General features: G+C 38.8%; 1 protein-coding gene across 9 annotated transcripts in view; it reads left to right on the top strand.

Annotated features, from left to right (window-relative positions):
• The window catches only part of MGAT4C (MGAT4 family member C), a 678,608-nt gene that overhangs the window by 493,649 nt on the left and 159,905 nt on the right, over positions 1 to 25,054 (top strand). For 7 of the 9 annotated variants that reach the window (XM_073331101.1, XM_073331158.1, XM_073331109.1 and 4 more), the window contains one exon: positions 23,819 to 23,863. The exons of the other annotated variants lie outside the window; for them this stretch is intronic. The gene's annotated coding sequence lies outside the window, so the exon portion shown is untranslated. The remainder of the gene's footprint in view (positions 1 to 23,818; positions 23,864 to 25,054) is intronic. 9 annotated transcript variants of the gene reach the window in all.

The following is a 25,054-nucleotide window of genomic DNA, read 5'->3' on the forward strand; positions in this document are numbered from 1 at the left end:
GGGCCCTGGGCTGGGACCCAGTGGAGCACCAAGGGTCCAGGTCCCCCTATCCCAGTTGCCACCCGCCTCCTGGTTGCAGCCCACCATCCTATTGACTCTGGCCTTTAGATCCTACTGCTCTGCGAATCAGGTCCACCTTATTGATTCCGGCTACTAGGCCCTCCTGCCCTGGGAATCTGGACCACCCCATTGACTCCAGCCACTAGGCCTTGCCACTCAGGGAATCAGGGTAACCCATTGACTCTGGCCACTAGTTCTTGCTGCCCTGTGGCCAAGGGTAACCCTACTGATTCTCATCCTTAGGTCTCATTGCCTCGAGGTAAAGGACAGTTTGAGGGACAAAGTGAATTCACCCCACACTGGACGGGAACCCCCACCTGTCATACTGCTTTTCAGAATCTGTTCCACAATGCCCCCACTGGCAGTTAAATCAGGGCAAGTTCTCCTGGTGAGTACACACACTGCCGACACAAACAACATAGTGTGGAAGTATAAAACTGATTCAATTACTGTGGTGGCTGTACATCGACTTTACTTAGGTTTAGTTAATAGTGTAGTGTAGATTTGTCCTCTCTCTATTTCAAAAGTGACTTGGAAACCTCTGTCTCACTAAAAGTCAATGGGTGTCAGGCTCCTGTGTCACTTAGGCACTTTTGAAAATTTTACCCATCATGCCTAATTTTCCTTTTATCTGCAATTAATATGATGTAGAGTTTTTTGTCAGCAAAAATGTCCTGTGCATTCACACATTTAAATTTCAGGAATTTGTATCTCAGTGTGCTTACTTTCCTAAGCATAAATAACTTTTGATTTAGAAGTTCAATGCTTGAAAGTTGAAAATGGTGATTAACAGCTTTTTCCTTATCTTACTTAAACAGGGAGTTCATCAAAGGCAGTCAGTTTCAAAAATACTTTTATTTGTTTGCCACCTTAAATAAGGATAATGATTTCCTCCAGATCTCTGTACAGCTAAGCAAAGATGCATTTATTTAATCATGACAATACACTTTAGATACGTGTTTATAGATGTATCATTACTTGAAATCATTTGAAGGGCTCTAGTCCTCACATTCCACTTTTCCAGTGATATAGTACTTATTTACTTACCTCACAGAGCTGTTGTAAAGATAAGTTAGTTGGTGTTTATGCAGCACTTGGAAGACTTAGTCGAATATAAATTCTAAATATTAGTTGTTGTGCTAGGCTGAAAACTAGAAGCTGCATGGATTTGCATGCTCAGAGCTTACTGATAGTGTTAAATATAGATATGACAGACTCACATATGAATTATTCATACAATAACTTCTCTCCTTATTTTTATTTGGGGGTCAGAGAGAGAGAATTAACATAACCACCCTTAGTGGACTTTTTAGGAAAGGGGTAGGGACTATCTTTTGGCTTATTTCAGAGATGGATCTAAATGAGTCCAGAGGGAGTCTAAGTTGTTTTAATGTAAACCTTCTTCTAGTGCCAGTTTAGACCTTCTCTACACACTCTACTCCTGGGGAATTTTGCGTCACTGCATGTGTGCAGAATTCATGTCCCCCGGAGATTTCTTTGCTTCCCTGAAGAAAAATGACTTTTGACGGGAAAGCAAAGGGAAGCTGCAAGAGTATTCATGAGCCCCTCCCCGGCAGCACAGGCAGGTTGGCTCCTGTGCCTAGAGCAACCAGTAGAGATGTAAATCACCGCCGGGAGGTGGTGGGCTGGGCAGTCATGCAAGTGAGAGGGAGAGAGAGAGAGGGAGACAATCTGTCCCTCTCGCTCGCTACTGGAGAAAGCTTGGTGTGGAGGGGCAGGACTTCAGGGTGTTTCTGAGAAGGTAGACATGGAGGAGGCTCTGTCCCCTCAGGCAGAGCAGAACCCAGCAGCCTGCCCACTTAGTGAATTGTTCCCATTGTCTTTGTAAATTCCTGCAGGAGTATAAAACAGGTGTAATTGTTTTAAGACTCCTTTACATTGCCAGAGGGGTGTAAAGGATGGTATGGCCTTATAAATGCTTATGGTGTTTTCATGATTAGAACTCGTCTAAATTTTTGGACTGAAAAAAATTCCTATCAAAATATGCTCCATGAACTGTTTGCTACTGACCTTTCTGGAGATGGTCAGTAGCCAATATAGATTGTGAGTTTGATTCCCCAGCCCTCACTTGCTCTTCAGTTGTTATGGTATAACACTGAGCATATGGCTGCATATATTTGTTGATTAATAACTAGAAATAAAGGGTCAAACCTAGCTACGTTACTATTAGGCAAGGGGGTTTGGGGATTTCCTCCAATGCTCCCCACTTGCATTTTCCATCCATTGTATTGTGCTTTAAAGTAGTTGAATAATTACTCCAAATAATTGAAACCAGAGTGATTATATTGCATTATTTTATCAAATAAAATTTGCATAATTTTAACCTATTGTGCACAGAATTTTTAATTTTTTTGGTGCAAAATGTTTAAATTTTTGGTGCAGAATTCCCCTAGAGTAACACTCATCCAGACTCATTTAGACTCTCACCTAGTGTTGTAGTTTACAATGGTTTCTTACATATCACTGCTAAATTTGGGCTAGTGAGTCTATAAGGATGTAGATGCCTACCTTACCTACATTTACATAATTTCACACATACTTCCATCTCTTTGGTTAATACCCTAGCTTCGAGTCTCTCAGAGACTGATGAGTACATGTGGTAAAAATGTTTAATTTACACATGATGGGTGAAATTCTTGCTGCATATAAGTCAATGGCAGATCTCCCAATAATTTCAGTTAGTCCAGGATTTCTCCCCATCTTTGAATTTAGCCTGTTATCTTCTGGGAAGTGGATTCTGTTGTCACCTTAAACGTGTCCAGCATTTCAGATTGTATTGCTCTTCTATTCTTGGATTTTATGTTGGTAGTGACACTGAAAGAAGGACTTGAGAGGCCAATATCCTGATACTCATAATCCATTATACTGATATCCCAGTCTTCATCTATACTTTGTCCTTTCAATTTAATATCTTTTTAAAGGTGGATAAGAGTTTTACAGATGGAGAATCTCTGGGTCACAGGGAGGGTCAGTGACTTGTCTGCCGTCACATAGGACTGGACACATCAATTGTTATTCTGAAACAATACTGTATTCCAGTAAAGCATGTCAGCTGTTTAGATGTCACCTACCCATCTGCATTTCTCTGTGACAAAAGGAAACTTTTAGTGGCTTTCATAAATATTAATAAGGTGATGGCTTTGAAGGCATTAGTAATAGAAAATCACAATGTTCAATTATCTTTATTATCCTTTTCAGAACTTTTTAGTGTGAGAAGTCTCAAGTTATTTTATTTTATTTTACTCACTTTTCATGTTTAAATTACCTTGACATTATACTAACATAACGTCAATTAAAAGCTAACTGCGCATATTAAGAAGAATTAGAGTCAAAGCCATTGATAATGTACAATAATGGTAATGTAAAATATGAGCCATACCAACTATGTTATGCATTGCATACCATTAAGTTTTGTAATATTTCCTGTAACTGGATATACTGTCATAGTGGAGAAAAGACAAGTAAGGTCTTAACTGTATATTGGGTCTTTGCTTTCAAGGGAAAAAATGATTCCACTTTCTACATGTGAAATGTATTAAGTTCAAGCTTGTGGCTAGAAAAGGCACTATACACTCCCTCTCCCCAAGTCCCCAGTTCAGAAAGGTTCTTAAACACATCTAGGCATGTAAATAGTCCCATTGACTTTATTTGGGGCTCAAGGTGGCACAGCCAGGCTATCTGCATTAAGCAGTGTTGTAACCCAATGCATCTCTGGCCAGTACAGCCATTTCCACTGCTAGTAGCTGCCTTGCTGTCTGCCTCTTGTCTCTTCTTTGGGAATCTCATTTCAGAGCAGAGGTGACCTCGTGGGCTGCTCACCTAGTGACACTAACAGCAACAAGACTTCCTACTTCAAAACAGACTTAAGTCTCAATTGAATTGTGGAGACAGACCATGGAAGGAGTCTCATGCTCTCAGGGGAACACAGTCCCAGTGTGGTGATGTGGGAAGAAGTGGAAGAGGAGAAAAGTTGGAGGAGGAGAGAAATGCACTGAAGAAGGCTAAGGAGAAAATGGGAGGATGATATGTTTCATAGTTTCTCAAGGGATCATTTAGTCTGACCCCCTGAATATCACAAACAGTTGAATTTCATTCAGATATCTCTATATTAAGTCCAAAGACTATAGTTAGACTAAAGCATTTCAGACCTCAGGAAACTGAACTGTGAGTCACAGGCAAAAGAACAGGAAGGCCAAGGTGCCTCCAATGCCTGAGACCACGGTTCCCTCTAAGCTGTGTGTGTGTGCGCACGCACAATGATCCTAAACCCTGTGCACACGGCGAAACACTGCTCACACAAAAAATTGCACAGAAGCACAAAATTTTGCCCAGAAGAATTTTTTTGTGCACACAGCTTGTCAAAAATTAGAGTCAACGTTGCCTGAGAACCCTGCAGTGGCAGGGAACTGATTAGAAGAGATTAGCCCAGATGATCCCAGCAGACGATCCATGCCTATGCTACAGCGGAAGGCAAACACCACTTCCGCCTCCAAGTTTCCTGCCAGTCTGACCTGGGGGAAAATTTCTTCCCAATTAGAGCTGGCCAAAACTCAGGATTACAGGGGTAGTCCAGTGTGGTGTTGCCCAGAGTCGCAGATTCTGGAAGCCCATTCTTGGTCCTCCAGGATCCTGGCTCTACAGCAGAGAGCTTGGAAGCCCTAACAGCCCTAGCTTGAGCCAGGGTTTTTTCCAAGGAGCCTGGAAGTTCAGAGATCCCTGGCTTGAGCATGCCAGTTCTGGCCCAGAACTGTAGACCCTGGAAATCCAGAATCCCCAACAGCCCGACAGACAGGGTCTGTCTGTTCTCTGCAAAAAGGGGTCCAAGAAAGCCCTGCCTGTGATTTGTTGAAAGTTTACTAGACATTTTGGGCTCACCAAACTGGGATTTTCTGAAAAAACAAAGTCAGATCAGAGTTTTGTTGGAAAATTTCCAACCAGCTCTCTTCCTGACCCTAGATTTGGCAATCAGTATAAACTCTGAGCATGTGAGCAAAACACATCAGCCAGGCATCTAGAAACAGAGTGTTGGTCCACACTATCTGGTATCCCTTATTCAGCTGTTGCCAACCTGATACTTCAGAGGAGGTAAAAAAAAAATATCCCTATGGTGGTAGGGTTTGAAGCTCAAACCTTTACGTAGGTGAGTAGTCCTTACTTCCCCAAAATGTTCACTGAACTTAAGCATCAGAGACAGAGTGCTGTTTTCAGTCTAGAAATGTTAGAAGAAATACAGATGCACATGTGCCTACACACACGTGTATATATGTGTATAAATCACTGAAACTGAAGAATGAAGACGTTTGGAGATGTGCTTGTGAGTAGGAGACAGCCAGGGAAGACTTGTGTTTCTGGATGAAATTCCTGCTAATTGAAGTGAGTGGCAAAACTCCTATTGACTTCAGTAGTCACATTTTTAGCCTCTGCGTTTGAGATAACTGTTCTGGGTGGTTGTTCTTTTTTGGGGGGTGCTGGTTAGGGGTTTCTAACAAGTTGGTGCTGGCTATTTGGCATATTTTGTTATGTTTGTGTGATTATCTGGTGAGAAAGATGACAATAGATTTAGGACTCAGTGATTTTGTTGGATATTTATTGATATTTTGAGAGAATGTAATTGGACATACTTGTACTTCTACTACAGGACTCCAGGTAAATACCAGGGAGGAACCCCTCCTCTTTGTTTGCTGAAAATGTAGCATAACTAAGTTTGTTTGGCATGAATAAATATAAAATATCTGTCTACATCTGAGTGCAGTCACAGAATCCACAGGCCTTACCTGAAGTGAAAAAAAAATCCAGACACTGGCCTTTAACAAAATATTTTAGATGGAAAAAAGTCTAATGAAATGGACAAGGTTATTCTTTAACTTGATGGCATCTGTTTAGCATTCTCTCAATGACAGTAGAGCAGAATTATTTGTTGAAAACTGTTCTGCCAAAAGCTGAAGCAGCAGATGCAAAAATGTCTACTGTCTAAGATCTAGTAAAACTAGTAGTGGAAAGACTGCACAGCAGCACTGGAGACCTGCTCCGAGGAATTGTTATTCTTCACTTCCCAGGAGATGATGGCAGTGTTTCTGGAAATGGGTGATCCTTAATATAGGACAGCATAATTTATGTGTTCTTATACTTTTTCTTTGTCCCTTCAAGATAAATAAACAAACTCATCCATTAAAAACTCGTTTGTTTCTCCTCATGTTAAAAAATCATGGCATCTAGTGCACGAAAGTGGCTCTGGGGCTTCTGATGTCCCCTTAGTAGTTCAGAGAGACTACTGTTTGTGCATTGTCTGACTGGGGCAGATTTGTCCTGTCTGACAAAGCCCCAATGGCTCACAGGGGGCACATGGAATGGTTTTTAGCTCTGGAAATCATTTAGGGCTCTAAATACAAACACCTGGAAGCAATGAAAGCACCTCCATGTCCTAGTCTTCATTGATGTTTTTATTTACTAATGTTTCTCTTAGTCTTGGGACATGTGGCTTTCAAAAAGTCTCTCTCTGCCTTGGGTGAGACTTGGAAGACTGGTGGACCTCCAGATTCATGCCAAGCTCCCCAAAATCTTTTTGGGGCCTTTGGATGTGGGTTAAGGTGCCTTCTCTTGGGACTTGTTTTCGTCCTACTGCTACTTGGTGTTCATCTCACATATTCATCAACAGCTCTCCAATGGGCCTCAAGTCCTCTGCAAAAGCCAATTACAGTTAAACTGTTCCAGGCTGCTTCTCAGGAACGGTCCTAGCTCAAACCTGGGGTACTGCTTGCATGTCCCCTTGCTATAATGGTTCTGCAGGCATGTAGGAGAAGAAGAAGGCACTTGCCAGAAAATTACTCACTGAATTTTTCAGAGTCCCCCTCTTCTATTCTGAATCTTTCCCTTCCTCCCCACAGTATATGTCTTAAATTGAATATTTTTGTGAATTTTTTTCCTTGGACCAGCCTGAGTAGTTTTGGGGGAGAGTCATCCGCCTATTATCCTCTTTCAACATTCTTTGCTCTCTCTGCTTCTTGATAGATGCTGTTATTGTTCTAGTCATGCTAATTTCTGCAGCACTTCTGGAGAAAAGGAGGAACTCTGACAGAGCTAATAACTGATAAATTGTTACTGTTATTTTTCATTCCTTCTAACTCTGAAGGCAAAACAGGGGGACTTTATGTTTGGATTACATCAAGTTGGCTATTGATTCTATTAATTTTACAGTGCCTAGAATTTTTATACTTCCTTGCCAGTCTCCATTATGGACTTTCACATTTTGATTCCTATCTCAGTAAGTTACTGGGAGATAGAGCAAGCTTAGTAAGCATAATGGAATATGCATAAGGATTAGAATTTTCTCTTGTGCATATGTTTTTAGATAACTTATTTTATTCCATTGTTTTGCATCTAAGATCTATAATGTAGGATACATAATGTATGAAGTCCTTTAGAAATACATTCATTCATTCTTCCTGTGATTGCAAACTTCTGCTTCATGGTCTGTTTTCCCATTAACAATGCATAGGAATAACCATTTTTTATAAAGCTGTTTGTAGTTCAGTTCTCATTTTGCCAACTGTGCAATGTTACATACTGCTGTCCATGTTCAAGGCACAAAATAATAACAGTAGTTAGCATTTATATGGCATATCAGGTATAGTGTTATCTTGACCATAGAGCCATACTGCTCCTTTTAACAAATATTACAGTTTTTGTTATTCATGAAAAAATGAGACTTTTTAAATTAAAAGAAATTTTATATTGAATTAATATATTCTCTATTTAAAAGACAGAAGAATGTTTCATAGAAGAATCAGTTCTCTATTAAGAAAAACCCACAAGTTTTCTGAGTAAGGAACATACTCCACTTTTGAGTTTGTACAGCACCTAACACAATGGGGAACTAATCCTTACAGGAATGTTTGAGTGCTGTTACAAAGTAAATATTTAATAATAATAATAATTAATTTAAAATGAGGCTGCGGAAAACATTTATGGTATTAGTTATGTGTTTTTGTTAAATTTGTTAAAGCAGGAAAATATTTAAAAGATGGTATCCTAGACATCTAAGGATTGTAGAGCACTAAACTATACAACAGTAATAAAATATGCAAGAGAGACCAGTGTTATGTTGTCACAAATAAAAAATTTAAAATAATTGTTTTGACAAGTTAGTGACCATCTGGAAATGTCATGGCCATGATGATGCTACATAGAATGGATACATGGGACTTCAAAGCAAGGATGAGGATAGATTTCAGACACTCCTACTGGAGCTGGGCAATTTTTTCTTTTTTGATGAATATTATATTTGATAAAAAATGCTGTTTCAGTTAACGCAAAACTATTAATAATTTGGTATGAATTTGCTGAATAGTTTAAACATTTTTTTTTGGAACCCAATGGCATTTGCCAATGAGGAGGGGAAGACTGCTGTATAACCATTAGCCCAGTGGTTAGGGTGGTCATCTCAGAGAACCAAGTTCCAACTTTCCTGCTCCAAAGATTATTTAAATGTTATAGAACAGCTTCAACAGGAGCAACCAGCCCCAGAATATCCCATAGTCCAGTGGTTAGAGTATTCTTCTGAAAGGTGGGAGAGCCAGTTTAAATCCCTTTTCTACATCAGGCAGAGAGAAAAATGGAACCCTGGCCTCCTACATCACAGATGAGTGCCCTAACTGGTGCGGCCCCCACCAGCTCATTTTTGTGGCTCTAGCTAGCACTGAAAGAAATATTTAATTTGCTGTAGCAAAATTTCAATCAGTTCTTTTTGATTCTCCAGAAAAAAAATCAGAATGTTCAGTTTTGGCTTGACCCTTCCCCATTTTTTTTAAATTGCCAGTAAATAAAAAAATTCAGCTATTCACCCAGCTCTAATTCTTACTTCAAAAACTGTAACACTTGAACTCAAAGAGACTCCATAATCTGTTACCAATGAAGGGCCTAAAATAATTTAGGTTTCTGATTCCATCCACTTGTGGGCAGTAGTAAACATGTACAACAACTGTATTCTAAGTTTTTCTGTGGTCACAATGGTGGAGAATGGAAGGAAAAAATATGACTTCACAAGGGATTGCTGAAAGGTCTGCATACAAGAGGAAAAAGACATATAACAGAAATTGAAAATCAGGGCATTAACTTAAGAAGAATATACAGTCAATTAATGTTTGTAAGGGAAATGTAAAGTCATAAAGAAAGTAGGAGTTAATGTCAATTTAAAGGGTTTGTATGTATATGTCAGAGGTAAAAGAAGATTAGAGGAAAATAAGTCAATTTATAAATGAGGCGGAGTATATTAATGACTCAAAACCAGCTGAGTTAAAGAACTTCTGAAAATCTGGACAAATAAAGAAAAGAAGTTTGGGCAATTAGGAGACAAGGAAGACCGTGTACAATATTTGTTGGTAAAGAGGAGGTTAGGGAATGGTTGAACACGCATACAAAAGGCAGTCCAGATACAATGTATCCTAGGGTATTAAGGGAATTATTGTCAATTACCCTTCCATAAGTCTAGCTACTATCACTAAAATAAAGGAACAAATATGATAAGGGGTGGGAAAGTGAAGAGGACATGGGAACCATAATTAACATGAAGAAAAGGAGTACTTGTGGCACCTTAGAGACTAACCAATTTATTTGAGCATAAGCTTTCGTGAGCTACAGCTCACTTCATCGGGTACTCCTTTTCTTTTTGCGAATACAGACTAACACGGCTGTTACTCTGAAACCTATAATTAACATGATGACAAAACTGAACACCTTTTAAAGAGAGTTAGAAACACAGAGTCAGATTTTTAATGGTATGTACCTGCCTAAAGATGCAGATAGGCACGTAATGTAATTTTCAGAAGTACCCAGGCTCCTATCTCCGATTGATTTAAAGGAGATTTAGGTGCTCAACTCCCTTTGATTTGAATGAGGTTTAGATGCCGAAGCACTTTTGAAAATCCCAATAGGCACTGATCTATATCTTTAGGCATGTAGATACCATTAAAAATCTGTTCCTAGGTCCCAATCCTGCATGGAGTTATGCATGCTTAGCTTTCCACACTGAGCAATTCTGGGAAAGTCCATGGAACTACTTGCTGTGCATAAAGTTAACCGTATGTGTAAATCTTTGCAGGATCTGGGCTTTAGTGACTACAAAGATGGTGATATATGTTATACATTATAGTGTTCATAAGGCACATGATTCCATGTCCTAGGAAATCCTGTTTCCAATTGTCATATCAGCTTGGTTAGGAGCACTACCAAAGGGACTGAAAATTGACCTCAGGACCATAAACAATGTATCAAGACAGCAATGTATCATGGTGTTCCAACATATTTGACAGCATAATGAAGGAATGAAGTTAGGACTGGTCTTATTTTACATCTTCATTATGATCTAAAAAGGGAATAAGTGTCTTGCTAAAGACATCTGCAGATATTAGTCAACTATGAGGAGTTGCAAATATAGTTGAATACAGAGAACTAATACAGAGGGACTCCAAGGGCCAAATCCTCCGATTGGCTCCAGCAGCTTTGCACTGCTCTGTTGACACACAATAGCCATAAACTCACCGCAGTTGGCCACTTGAGAGAAGTTTACAGCATTGCTGGAGCTGTGCAAAGCAGTGAGAGCATGAATGATTATAACTTGTAAACATCTTGGAAAAATACAAAGTGAATGCACCTGGAGAAAATAATCCAAAATTCAGAAGGGGAGGAACCGGGGAAGGAGAAATGTCAAAAGAAGTCCTAGCGCTAATAAGAGATGGCAAGTTAGGAAACAGTTTCTGATGCAATACAGCAGCAAAAATAAATTTAAAAGATCCTTGCAGTTTTGATCTGTTACACAGAAATATCACATCATGGAGTAGAAAGGTAAGTCCCTGGCTGCTGCTGTGGTGTGATCACAAATAGAGTGTTGCTTTCAGGTATGTGTACATTTTATTATTAGGAAGATATTGACTAACTAGAGGAAAGCAACAAAATTGATGAAGAGCAGCACTGTTCCTAGAAGAAAGCTGCATATCTTCCTTACTCTTGGCAAGTACATTGTATGTGCATAGGTTTCAGAGTAACAGCCATGTTAGTCTGTATTCGCAAAAAGAAAAGGAGTACTTGTGGCACCGTAGAGACTAACCAATTTATTTGAGCATAAGCTTTCGTGAGCTACAGCTCACTTCATCGGATACATACTGTGGAAAGTGTAGAAGATCTTTTTATATACACACAAAGCATGAAAAAATACCTCCTCCCACCCCACTCTCCTGCTGGTAATAGCTTATCTAAAGTGACCACTCTCTTTACAATGTGTATGATAATCAAGGTGGGCCATTTCCAGCACAAATCCAGGGTTTAACAAGAACGTCTTGGGGGGGGAGGGGGCGTAGGAAAAAACAAGGGGAAATAGGTTACCTTGCATAATGACTTAGCCACTCCCAGTCTCTATAAAATCCTACTCTTTTGGTGACTCCTTCCACTAGGTGTGGCTGTTTCTATATTCTGATCTGTTTCTTGCTACTAAAGAGCAGGTATCAGAGAAGCTGGCATAGAGGCTGCCTCCACTCTACACGTTTACCCTCTGGTGCATTCCGGGTACAACTGGACTAACTATATATTCTGTACAATATATCCTATGAATTTGACATTTTTCCTATGTGTGAACTACCCAAGAACTGATTATGATTTTAAAGAATATCTGTGTTTGCTTTTCATAAATGTCTGAATGGATCTTTCACAAATCGTACCAAGTAATCTTTCAAGTAATCTGCATTTGTAATTAAGTATTTGGTTTTGTGCCCCAGGAAGTCTGTTACTTGGTTTGATTTCAGTTCCTTATCCTAAATAGAATTGGTCAGAAGAACTTTGACAGAACAGTTTTCCAGGAAAATTGGTGTTCTATCAAAACCAAAACACTTTAGAAATGATGTTGATTTTCCTGGAATTATGTTTTGCAAGAAAGCAAAGTAAAAAAAAAAAAAGTTCGGAGAGGGTCAAAACATTCTGTTTCAATATTTTTGGAATGAAATATTTCAATTTTTCCTTTTAAAATGACTTTTTGTTTTGATATTTTTAATTTTCTGTTATCATATATATTATAATAAAAATAATATATTTTACATATAATAAAAAAATATATATATATAAAATATATTTTAATATATAATACAAATAATATATATATATAATATATTATAATAAAAAGTCAAAATTAAAATTAAATATTTTTACTGATTTTATACTCTTTTTTTTAAAAAAAATTCTTTAATGGAGCATGTCAAAATGTACATGTTTCATTCCAAATCAGAATGAAAATAAATTTTGAAATCTCAAAATTCTCTGTGAAACAAAATTTCCATTCTCTGCCCAGCTCTTATCCTATCTATCGAGTAGTTGGCTAAAAGATTCCAATTTGGGTTATACATAGGCTGAATATAAGGAGGAAAATTCATGAGAGGGAATGTGGTAGAGTTTGATTGGCCACAACATTAGAAAAAGTACAGTAGAGAACAATCTTCAGTTGCGGGGGAGATTGACAGAGAGATGTGATAGGTCTTTCCCATCTCTAATTTATATAATTGTATATAGTAATGGTGAGCGTGGTGAAATGGTGTTCTGCTCAAGAGATACTGAGGTTGTGTTAGTTGGTGGGTAAAGCAGGGACTAGAAGTCAGAAGATCTAGGTTCTATTCCAGTGTAAATTTGTGATCTTCGTGTCTCTGCATCGTACCTAAGTTTCTTTATCTTTAAATCATGAATATTACCCTCTTTTGAAAAGTGACTATTTCATCTGAAAATTTATAAAAACAATGGGTAAAAAAATTTAAAGCATCAAAGTCCCATTTTCAAAGTCAATGGGATTCGGGCTACTAACTGTCTCAGGGCTTGTCTACACAAACAGTTAGTCTGTGGCAAGCAGGGCTGTGAATCTACCCTGTGCTTGCCTGCCATATATGATATACTTTGATATACTCTCACAGTTTGTTAGTGTGGTTTGATCTACTCTGCTTTGAAACAGGAATGGGCTAAAGTGCTTTAACTAACTGTTGGTGCTGCATAAGCCGGATTCACATGGACAGTTAGACTGTGCTAGTCTAGTGTGGGGTAGATGCACACCTCAGCTTGCCGCAAATTAAATAATGTTCATGTAGAAAAATCCTAAGTGACTTTTGAAAATGGGACTCAGGCTCTTAAGTCACTTAGGCAATTTTGAAAATAGTATCTTACACACAGTATTATTTATTGCTGAAGGACACAATGCTCCAAAGAAAGATCATTTGTTGAAAGATCTCACACTGGCTTCAGATTATCACGACCACTATGTAGTAGCCTGGTCACTGTTTGGTTTCAGGAACAGGACAGCTCCACATTTGCTGTTTAAAGTCATCAAAATAAAATGGGTTGCATTAAAGTTAGTGTTGTCCATATTCAGGCTCCAAATAAAGATTTCAATAAAATAATGATTCAATTCAAATAAATTACACTGAGCCACATTTAGTGACCTTTTCAATTTCCAATTACAAAGCTGTCCATTCCTACAGTGTTTTCATTTACTTTTCTTATTCTTTGCTTCTGTTGATTTGTCAATCAATTAAAAGGGCTGTTGTTTCAGGCAATAAATTAACTATAATGTTTACCAGGTTTCATTCATCCTCTTCGCACACGTTCTTTTGTTGAGGGTAGATTTGTACATTTAAACTGACAGAGTCAAGCTCCCCCGATGTGTCTAACTGAGATTCTATTAAAAATCCACTCTCGCCTTCCCTCCCCTCATCTCACTCAAAGTAATCAAATCCAAATCAGCAGCTACATTTAGAATTCTGTGGAGCTCGTTTGAGCCAGGCCAGAAATGAATGCATACTGGTCTGGCTACAAGAGAAAAAGCCCATCTGAATCAATTGTAGGACCATGCTTCCAAATTTATTTAAAAGTAATCTCTTGACAAAGCAAGATTTATTTTAGTGCTTCAAATATTAAATATTCATTTTTGGTGACTTACAAAATTTGAGTTAAAGTACATAACTGCAGTAAAATATGCATGGCATTATTGTAATCCATTCTGTCCTAAAGCAGAAAAAGTTTCTACAACTGGTTTCAGAGTAGCAGCCGTGTTAGTCTGTATTCGCAAAAAGAAAAGGAGTACTAGTGGCACCTTAGAGACTAACCAATTTATTTGAGCATAAGCTTTCGTGAGCTACGGCTCACCATACTACACCATACTGAATAATGGAAATCTCTGATTTCAGATTGACTTTAAAAGTACAAACTGTAGTCAAAAGATTCCTTCAAAATGCTAGGTTTCAGAGTAACAGCCGTGTTAGTCTGTATTCGCAAAAAGAAAAGGAGTACTTGTGGCACCTTAGAGACTAACCAATTTATTAGAGCATAAGCTTTCGTGAGCTACAGCTCACTTCCTCAGATGCATATCGTGGAAACTGCAGCAGGCTTTATATATACACAGAGAATATGAAACAATACCTATTCCCACCCCACTGTCCTGCTGGTAATAGCTTATCTAAAGTGATTTCCAGCACAAATCCAGGTTTTCTCACCCTCCACCCCCCCACACAAATTCACTCTCCTGCTGGTGATAGCCCATCCAAAGTGACAACTCTTTACACAATGTGCATGACAATCAAGCTGGGCTATTTCCTGCATAAATCCAGGTTCTCACATCCCCCCCACCCCCATACACACACAAACTCACTCTCCTGCTGGTAATAGCTCATCCAAACTGACCACTCTTCAAGTTAAAATCCAAGTTAAACCAGAACATCTGGGGGGGGGGGTAGGAAAAAACAAGAGGAAACAGGCTACCTTGCATAATGACTTAGCCACTCCAAGTCTCTATTTAAGCCTAAATTAATAGTATCCAATTTGCAAATGAATTCCAATTCAGCAGTTTCTCGCTGGAGTCTGGATTTGAAGTTTTTTTGTTTTAAGATAGCGACCTTCATGTCTGTGATCGCGTGACCAGAGAGATTGAAGTGTTCTCCGACTGGTTTATGAATGTTATAATTCTTGACATCTGATTTGTGTCCATTTATTCTTTTACGTAGAGACTGTCCAGTTTGACCAATGTACATGGCAGAGGGGCATTGCTGGCACATGATGGCATATATCACATTGGTGGATGTGCAGGTGAACGAGCCTCTGATAGTGTGGCTGATGTGGCTTCAAAATGCTGATATTGTAATGAGAAAATGCTTTGTTCAGTGAGATTTCTTTCTTTGTGAACAGACACTGTAGCTACTGAAATGCATAGTTAAGCTACCAGAGGTTTCTAAATGAAGAAAAACATATAATTATCTTTCCACATAGGGAGTGTTTAATTGGCCCTCAATTTGTGCTAAAAAACAAAACAAAACAATACAACACACCAACAGCCACAAAAATGAGCATATTTATTCCTTCAGAATAAAGAGCCATATCCTCAGCTAGTATAAATCAGCATAGTTCCACTGAAGTGAATAGTGCTACACTGATTTCCAGCTGAGGATCTGACCCCATATGCCACAGTAATGTAGGAACAGAAGATCTTCCATACCTGATCACACCATTCATCCATCAAATCTAATATCTTAGCTCCAGCAATGCCCATCAATTAATAATTGAGAGGAAGATGAACCTCCATCAGCTCACTTCATCATTCCACTGAATGCATCTGATGAAGTGAGCTGTAGCTCACAAAAGCTTATGCTCAAATAAATTGGTTAGTCTCTAAGGTGCCACTAGTACTCCTTTTCTTTTTGTACAACTGATGAAGGAAAATGGCAGGCATGAGTGTCATCAGCTTTTCTGGCATGGATTATGCACACCTAAATTTTGCTGTAGACCAGGGATTGGCAACCTTTGGCATGCGGCCAGTCAGGGAAATCCGCTGGCGGGGCAGGATGATTTGTTTATTTGCAACGTCCGCAGGTTCGACTGATCGCAGCTCCCACTGGCCGCGGCTCGCTGGTCCAGGCCAATGGGGGGCTGCAGGAAGCAGTGTGGGCTGAGGGATATGCTGGCCACCGCTTCTCGCAGCCCCCATTGGTCTGGAATGGCAAACCACAGCCAGTGGGAGCTGCAATCAGCCAAACCTGCAGACGCTGCAGGTAAACAAACCATCCCAGCCCACCAGCAGATTTCCCAAACGGGCCGCGTGCCAAAGGTTGCTGATCCCTGCTATACACCAATTGCACTCATTTCCCCCCTTCACTTAAAAAAAAGTTTCTATTACTGTATTTTGGGCAAAAGTTCTGGATAACCGTAAAATGCTGTAATCTAAAATGAGGATATTCAAATCTCATGTTTCAGGGCATAAATTGATTACTTGCCAGGGTAAGGAAGGAATTTCTTTCCCAACAATTTGCATGGGGATGGAGGTTCATCTTCCTCTCAATTATTAATTGATGGGCATTGCTGGAGCTAAGATATTAGATTTGACGGATGAATGGTGTGATCAGGTATGGAAGATCTTCTGTTCCTACATTACTGTGGCATATGGGGCCAGATCCTCAGCTGGAAATCAGTGTAGCACTATTCACTTCAGTGGAACTATGCTGATTTATACTAGCTGAGGATATGGCTCTTTATTCTGAAGGAATAAATATGCTCATTTTTGTGGCTGTTGGTGTGTTGTATTGTTTTGTTTTGTTTTTTAGCACAAATCCAGGGCCAATTAAACACTCCCTATGTGGAATGATAATTATATGTTTTTCTTCATTTAGAAACCTCTGGTAGCTTAACTATGCATTTCAGTAGCTACCGTGTCTGATCACAAAGAAAGAAATCTCACTGAACAAAGCATTTTCTTATTACAATATCAGCATTTTGAAGGAATCTTTTGACTACAGTTTGTACTTTTAAAGTCAATCTGAAATCAGAGATTTCCATTATTCAGTATGGTGTATTAGGTGGAATGGGAAAAGTCTAAAAGGAAAACAATGGAGCATTAAGTATTTTGTCTCAGTGCTTACTTTAATTCTTTTTTTTTCTGTTTTCCATTGCAAATTTTCTTTTATCGTAAAACCACATTCCTCATATGGTACTTTGCTCTTCACACTCTGACACTTCTTTACATGTAGGTAGCTACTGGAAACTTATTACCAGAGTCATGGAGTGGTGTCTCTCAGGTATGAAATGAATACATGAAGATTCTTGGAATTTTTAGCTACCTTGTTAATCCATTCTGTCTTTGTAATAATTTGGGAGACTTCAACACCTGAAAGGAAGTCCTCCCACTTTTGCTTTTTTAAACAGTTCTTCTAGAAGCCCAGCTTTTTTGAAAAATGAATGATCATTTCTAAAGTTGTGCCATGGAGACTCAAGTAAGATCTTGTTTTTGAAGAGCTTTAGGCAAAATACAATGCCCGTAATATGCATGTATTATCTATGTATGCAGAGCAATACAATGTGTATGCATGTATTCTTCGTATCAATGAAATGGCAAGCTGCAGTGCCATCAGAAAGTAATAACCACAGAGGAGTCAGTCCCGGTATGTAAGCATGGTGAAATGAACAAAATGCCAGCTGATGTAGCTTTAGATAATTTTGTTTAATTAAATGAATGATCACGTGTTTTGAATTTGTGGCTTTTTAAAGTTTGTGGATATACTCTCCCTCTGAGATGCTCATCTAGCACTCAGAGTGAAGTGAATGCACGCAAAGTGCTGCTAATTGCTTACATTGCCAAGCTTTCCCATATGCTTTGCCCTGTGGTACAAAGACAGTGAAGAGGTAATGTTTTCAGTCCTGAAGGGGGTTTTAAACACTGTGACTAACAACTTCTTTTGTATTCTACCACCAAACCATCACAACATATCCAATTTTCACTTCTTCCCGCCCTCCCCCCGGGAAAGCTCTCACTATGCCTGAGTGAATAGCATAGACTCCATTCCAGAAGCTGCTGGAATTTGCAATCACTTCACATCACATCATCGTTCTGTTAAATGAATTCAGTCTTCATGACTGTTTCTTTTGGAGAAATCCTCCTTCCTCACCTCTTGTTGCAACAGCAGAGTAAAACCATATATATTGTGCTCTAGGAAATATATACTTTAAGTATTTTAAAGGAGTCTATATCAAATGCTTCAGAACATAAAAGTATAGAAATTGCAAAAGTCAGGTGTGACAGATGCCTATTTCTCAATTCTCACAGTGTGCCTGGGAGACTCATGATTTTTGAGTCATGGAGCCTAAAGATGACAAAATCCTTCTAGGCCAAAATCCTGCCAGAACTGGATTGCTCGCATATTGTACATTTGCCCTATTGTAGTTTAATGCCCAATGCTTTAGCTTCCATTGCTTCCCTGTGCCTTCTGCTGCTGTTGGGAACTTTTCCTGATATTCTGCTACATTTTTTTTCTTAATTTCATCTAACTGCTGTAGTTAATACTCTCTTTTTCTATGCTAAACATTTCCTCTAAGTTTTGTAGCTAAATAGCTGGGACTTAGCCAGATATGTTTAGGCCAAGATTTTTAAAAATGGTGGCCTACAGTTGAGCACCTAAGTCCACATGGCTGCATGCAGAGGGCTCTACTGGATCCAGGAAAGTTTTCAAGTAGGGTCATCTGCACGCAGAAGACTCCAATAACTATGGCTCAAGGGGAGTGTGGTGTGTCCCCTGGGGGGAAAAATCAAACCGCCCCTATTTGTTAAAATAGGCAGTTTTATCTGATACCATAGAGATAATACTATGCTCCACATTGAGAAGAATGTGCTTTCTGCAGGTGAATCATAACAGCCAGAAGTACAGCCTTACAATAATTCTTCAGCTTTAGTTTCTGAATTTTTCCATGCATTCAAGACATGCATTTTTCAGTAATGCGACTGAAACCAAACATCACAATGAGGATATCTATTGGGATTACCATTAGGGAAATAGATTTGCTACCATTAGAAGCCTTCTCCTAGCTAATGAGAAAAAGGAAGTTTAGGTGAATCTCTCTAGAGAAAACCTTTGAGAAATAAATTGGAAAACAATTTCACAATTAGGAGGCAGAAATTACCATGTACAATTTAGCTGCTGGCATTTTACTTGTTCCTGGATTTGGAAATAAAATACGGTATATAAGCATTTTTTTCTATCTTTTTCTTTTCGGAAGGAGAATTCTCAGGATGATGATGATGAGCACAGGCTTTGGGATTGTGAATATGAGACAGATAATAAAATATACAAAATGAAGGGTAAGAACAAAAGAACTAGTAGAAAGAAGAATGAGGCATGAAAAGAATACTCATTTCCCCAACACTTTTATTAGTGCTCCAGAGTAGGGGAGAAAGTTTCAAGGAAGATCAACACAGTTGCCAACTTTCACACAGTAAATAAGCACCCCGACTTTCACAATAAGCCAAAAATCAAGCTAATCCCATTTCAAAACAAGGCCAAAACAAGTCAATCTCTCAGAACCCCAACAATCTATTTGACTAAATCCCCCCGGCATGCAGTCTGTGACTGTGGTGGACCTGCTGTGCATCCCTGACTCTCTCCCCACCCTTGTCCCTGCTTGCTGGGAACCCATCAAAAAAAAGAAGCAACGAGCTGCAACAAGCTACAAGCCAAAAACTAGCCAACAAGCAACTCACAAGCCAATTAAGTCAAAAACAAGCCCAATTTCTGTGTTTTTTTGCGGGTTTCGCATGTATGAAGATCAAGGCACAAGCAGCAACCAAGGCAGAAGTAAATGCAACATGTTTAAATCATTCCTGAGGCAGGCAATCAAAAGCAATAGGATTTGTTATTCAGTGATAGATAATTTGCAGCACCAATAGCCAGCCAGTAACATCCACTGTACTCCTGTCTTCTAAACTTCCTGTAATCCAATAAGAACAGCCTTTGATGATAAGCTACCCTGTCCATTTTTGTAGGATAGGTACCTTCAAATTTTCATAGCAAGACGGAGTGGAAACAGACCAATGGACACACAGTGGCCAATGCTATTTGCTTTAGTGGGCATTCTGAACTCCAAACAATACACATAATTCTACACCACTATTCCATGGGTTAACTTTATCTCTTAATCTTGGCTGCAGAATTATTTGTATCCTGAAGCATTTGATAGAATTTTAAGAGTTGAGTTACTTTTTGACCATGAATACGCACTGAGCAGACATCTTCATCGAGCTGACCATACTAACTCCAATCTATTTTTCTATCTATCTCAGAAATTGCCAATGGCTGCCTCCAGCAATGATTAGAGAATTCAAAATGTAATGAAAAAAAATTACACATGATTGTAAGAGATTCTTATCTTGTGCTATAAACAAAATGTTCCTTTAACTTTAGTAATATTAATTTAACTAGATTGGTATTGAGTCAGCAGTGGCTTACTGAGCAGGATGATTACCATTATCCAGAAAGCCTTTGACAAGGTCCCTCACCAAAGGCTCTTACATAAATTAAGTTGTCATTGGATAAGAGGGAAGATCCTTTCATGGATTGAGAACTAGTTAAAAGACAGGGAACAAAGGGAAGGAACAAATGGTAAATTTTCAGAATGGAGAGGGGTAACTAGTGGTGTTCCCCAAGGGTCAATCCTAGGACCAATCCTATTCAACCTATTCATAAATGATCTGGAGAAATGATCTGGATAAACAGTGAAGTGGCAAAGTTTGCAGATGATACTAAACTGTTCAAGATAGTTAAGACCAAAACAGACTGTGAAGAACTTCAAAAAGATCTCACAAAACTAAGTGATTGGGCAACAAAATGGCAAATGAAATTTAATGTGGATAATGTAAAGTAATGCACATTGGAAAAAATAACCCCAATTATACATACAATATGATGGGGGCTAATTTAGCTACAACTAATCAGGAGAAAGATCTTGGAGTCATTGTGGATAGTTCTCTGAAGACGTCCACACAGTGTGCAGCAGCAGTCAAAAAAAGCAAACAGGATGTTAGGAATCATTAAAAAAGGGATAGAGAATAAGATGGAGAATATTTTATTGCCCTTATATAAATCCATGGTACACCCACATTTTGAATACTGCGTATAGATGTGGTCCCTGCATCTCAAAAAAGATATACTGGCATTAGAAAATGTTCAGAAAAGGTCAACTACAATGATTAGGGATTTGGAACAGGTCCCATATGAGGAGAGATTAAAGAGGCTAGGACTTTTCAGCTTGGAAAAGAGGAGACTAAGGGGAGATATGATAGAGGTATATAAAATCATGAGTGGTGTGGAGAAACTGAATAAGGAAAAGTTATTTACTTGTTCCCATAATATAAGAACTAGGGGCCACCAAATGAAATTAATGGGCAGCAGGTTTGTCAAGGTTCCTCCCCCACTCTGAACTCTAGGGTACAGATGTGGGGACCTGCATGAAAAACCTCCTAAGCTTATCTTTACCAGCTTAGGTCAAAACTTCCCCAAGGTACAAAATATTACCCCCGTTATCCTTGGACTGGCCGCTACCACCACCAAACTAATACTGGTTACTGGGGAAGAGCTGTTTGGACGCGTCCTTCCCCCCAAAATACTTCCCAAAACCTTGCACCCCACTTCCTGGACAAGGTTTGGTAAAAAGCCTCACCAATTTGCCTAGGTGACTACAGACCCAGACCCTTGGATCTTAAGAACAATGAACAATCCTCCCAACACTTGCACACCCCCCCTTTCCTGGGAAATGTTGGATAAAAAGCCTCACCAATTTGCATAGGTGACCACAGACCCCCTTGGATCTGAGAACAATGAAAAAGCATTCAGTGTTTTACAAGAAGACTTTTAATAAAAAATAGAAGTAAATAGAAATAAAGAAATCCCCCCTGTAAAATCAGGATGGTAGATATCTTACAGGGTAATTAGATTCAAAAACATAGAGAACCCCTCTAGGCAAAACCTTAAGTTACAAAAAAGATACATAGACAGAAATAGTTATTCTATTCAGCACAATTCTTTTCTCAGCCATTTAAAGAAATCATAATCTAACACATACCTAGCTAGATTACTTACTAAAAGTTCTAAGACTCCATTCCTGTTCTGTCCCCGGCCAAGACGACTACAGACAGACACAGACCCTTTGTTTCTCTCCCTCCTCCCAGCTTTTGAAAGTATCTTGTCTCCCCATTGGTCATTTTGGTCAGGTGCCAGCGAGGTTACCTTTAGCTTCTTAACCCTTTACAGGTGAGAGGAGCTTTCCCCTGGCCAGGAGGGATTTCAAAGGGGTTTACCCTTCCCTTTATATTTATGACAAGGTTTAAAACAAATAAAAGGATGTTCTTCTTCACTCAGCATAGAGTCAACCTGTGGAACTCCTTGCCTGAAGAGGTTGTGAAGGCTAGGACTATAACAGTGTTTAAAAGAGAACTGGATAAATTCATGGAGGTTAAGTCCATTAATGGCTATTAGCCAGGATGCGTAAGGAATGGTGTCCCTAGCCTCTGTTTGTCAGAGGGTGGAGATGGATGGCAGGAGAGAGATCACTAGATCATTACTTGTTAGGTTCACTCCCTCTGGGGACCTGGCATTGGCCACTGTTGGTAGACAGTATATTGGGCTGGATGGACCTTTGTTCTGACCCAGTATGGCCATTCTTATGTTCTTATAATTGTCTGATTGTTTCTTGTAGAAGATAGATAACTAGTAAATGGGTGTTATCAGCATATATTGGCATATTATGAAGGTGTCGGTAAGAGCGACATAGTGGAGACTGAGTTGAGTTTTGCACTGAAAGCAGGAATTTAATCACTTTATGTATGAAGAATGCAGCCTATCCACCCAAAAATTAAAGCACTTACTCTTTGAGTACAGAATGAGTTTTCTGAAAACTTACAGGTAAATTTGTTAATGAAATTGATTTATAGGACCCATTTTAAAATTAATGTTAAGAAATGTAGCACTCTGTGCCCAGACATTTTTTTGGTCCGAATGATCTCAGCTCAGGCATTAACTTGAGTATATATGGTACAGCGAATAATTTTTTGGTAAGAAATGTTGAAGGTTAGTAGTCATTTTCCCCATCATACTTCAATATTGAAAGTTTCTCCTTCGGTAAAGGTGGAAGAATAATAATCTCCTTTGGAAAAATTCAAGAAGCATTACCCTCTTTCCAAATGGTGAATATCTCCCAGTGTTCTCAATGAGACTGAGGCCATGGGCTGCCCTTAACAAAGATATGCACTACCTTTATTCACTTTCTTGAGGCTAATAGGGGCTGCAGGAAGCGGCACGGGTCGAGGGATGTGCTGGCCGCCCTTCCTGCAGCCCCCATTAGCCTGGAGCAGCGAACCACGGCCAGTGGGAGCCACGATTGGCAGATCCTGCGATGCGGTATGTAAACAAACCAGCCTGGCGAGCCAGGGACTTTCCCTGAACAAGCAGTGGACCAGAGTTGAGAACCACTGAGCTAGATTAATGTAGAAGGACAGTCTATAGGAATAAGGTTCCAAGTTGGAAATGATTTAGTGGCTTATTTTATTTCTTTCTTTGTGTCCTCATCATAGACTTAAGGGAAGGAAGGGAAGAAAGAAGGCCTATACATTTTTGAAGACTTTTAGGGGGAATTAAATATCTCTTAGGGTTGGGGATAAATATTGGGAAAACAGACTGAAATAAAAAAAAAGTAGTTTTATTTACAGATACTAGTAAAAGTACAAAAAAAAATAGACAACATAATAGTGTTTTCAGTTCTGAGACCATTTGATTTTAAAACACATTTCAGAATTTCCTAAAATTTCTCTATCATTTGACCAAGTTTCCTGCAGATTTTTAATGGAGCTAATATAATAAGTTATTTGGGTTTTTTGCGGATACTAATGTTGGCTTCTCCTCTTCTATTAAAGGATATAGAACATTATAAAGACAACAAGCTGCCATATTATAAAAAAGTGAGTACAGAAGCATTTTATCAGTGCAATACATTCTAAATTGAGATTGCCAAATATTATTTAAGAGAACATCCCTTTGCTTTCATTTTCTCCTCATAAATAATCTTAAAAGATAAGTGGTGTTATTTTCCCTGTTCTATATTAATTCAGACTTTGCTTTACATTGTTTTTGGTGTCTCATCCACTAAACCAGAGTCCTTCTTAATAATTTACAGTTTGAAATCTTTACTAATTCATCTGTCCAACCTAATTTCTGTCTGTTTCACAGTTAGCATTTGGATTCTTACCTCATATCAAATCTGCTAAATGAGGGTTGCCCTTTGCCCAGAAGTTGTTTCTCCAGCTCAGTTTTGCAGAGAAGAGACCTGGTGTTTGCAAGGGGACAATCAAAATAAATATATCCCATTTTCTTCCTGAATGTTTCTCAACCTTAGTTATATTTATAACCAAATAAAATAAAAAATGGAATCTAAAGATGAGCATTCCATGATTTTTTTCTTAATTAATCAAGACTTTCTTCTATGAAAAAATGGGCTGTCTAGAAACGTACAATAAGAATATTAAATGTCTGCAAATCCAAATGCTTCAGATGAAGAATGAAATTAGCCACTTCTTGCAAACACCTACCTGTGTTTGTATGCATTATTTAAAAATCTTGGCATGTTGCACATTTAATAGAGATCACAGGAAAATAACCCCACCTTTATGCCAGTGAATATTGAGTGGATTTGCAGCCAATTGTTTGAAAGATTCAACCGCAGGTAAATAAGACAGAAGCAAAATCCTGGCTCCTACCCCAAACTGAAGGATTGGAAGCTGTGTGATTAAGCATGTGCATGTATATACAGTGTGAGGGAGAATACATGATAGTGTGGTATAAAGCTTTAATCATGGTGAGTATAGAATGAGAACACAACTTGTTCTTGGCAAAGACAGCAAAAATTACAGAAGTTATCCAAGCAAGTGCCATGAAGCATTCATATCAGGTCACTCTTTCATGTAATTTGACTATGTCACAAAGCCTCTATGGGGAAAAAAAAATCAGGGAGTTAAAAAAATATTTTGGGACTATTTTTATCCTTCTTTCTTTGTAAAATCACATTTCCCTATTACCATATGTCAACCTATGCAGAACCGCAAACACAGAAAATATATAACGGATACATTTTTTAATCCTGTCAAAACTTGGCT

This window comes from Lepidochelys kempii, chromosome 1, assembly GCF_965140265.1.
Source record: "Lepidochelys kempii isolate rLepKem1 chromosome 1, rLepKem1.hap2, whole genome shotgun sequence".
Lineage (NCBI taxonomy): Eukaryota > Metazoa > Chordata > Testudines > Cheloniidae > Lepidochelys > Lepidochelys kempii.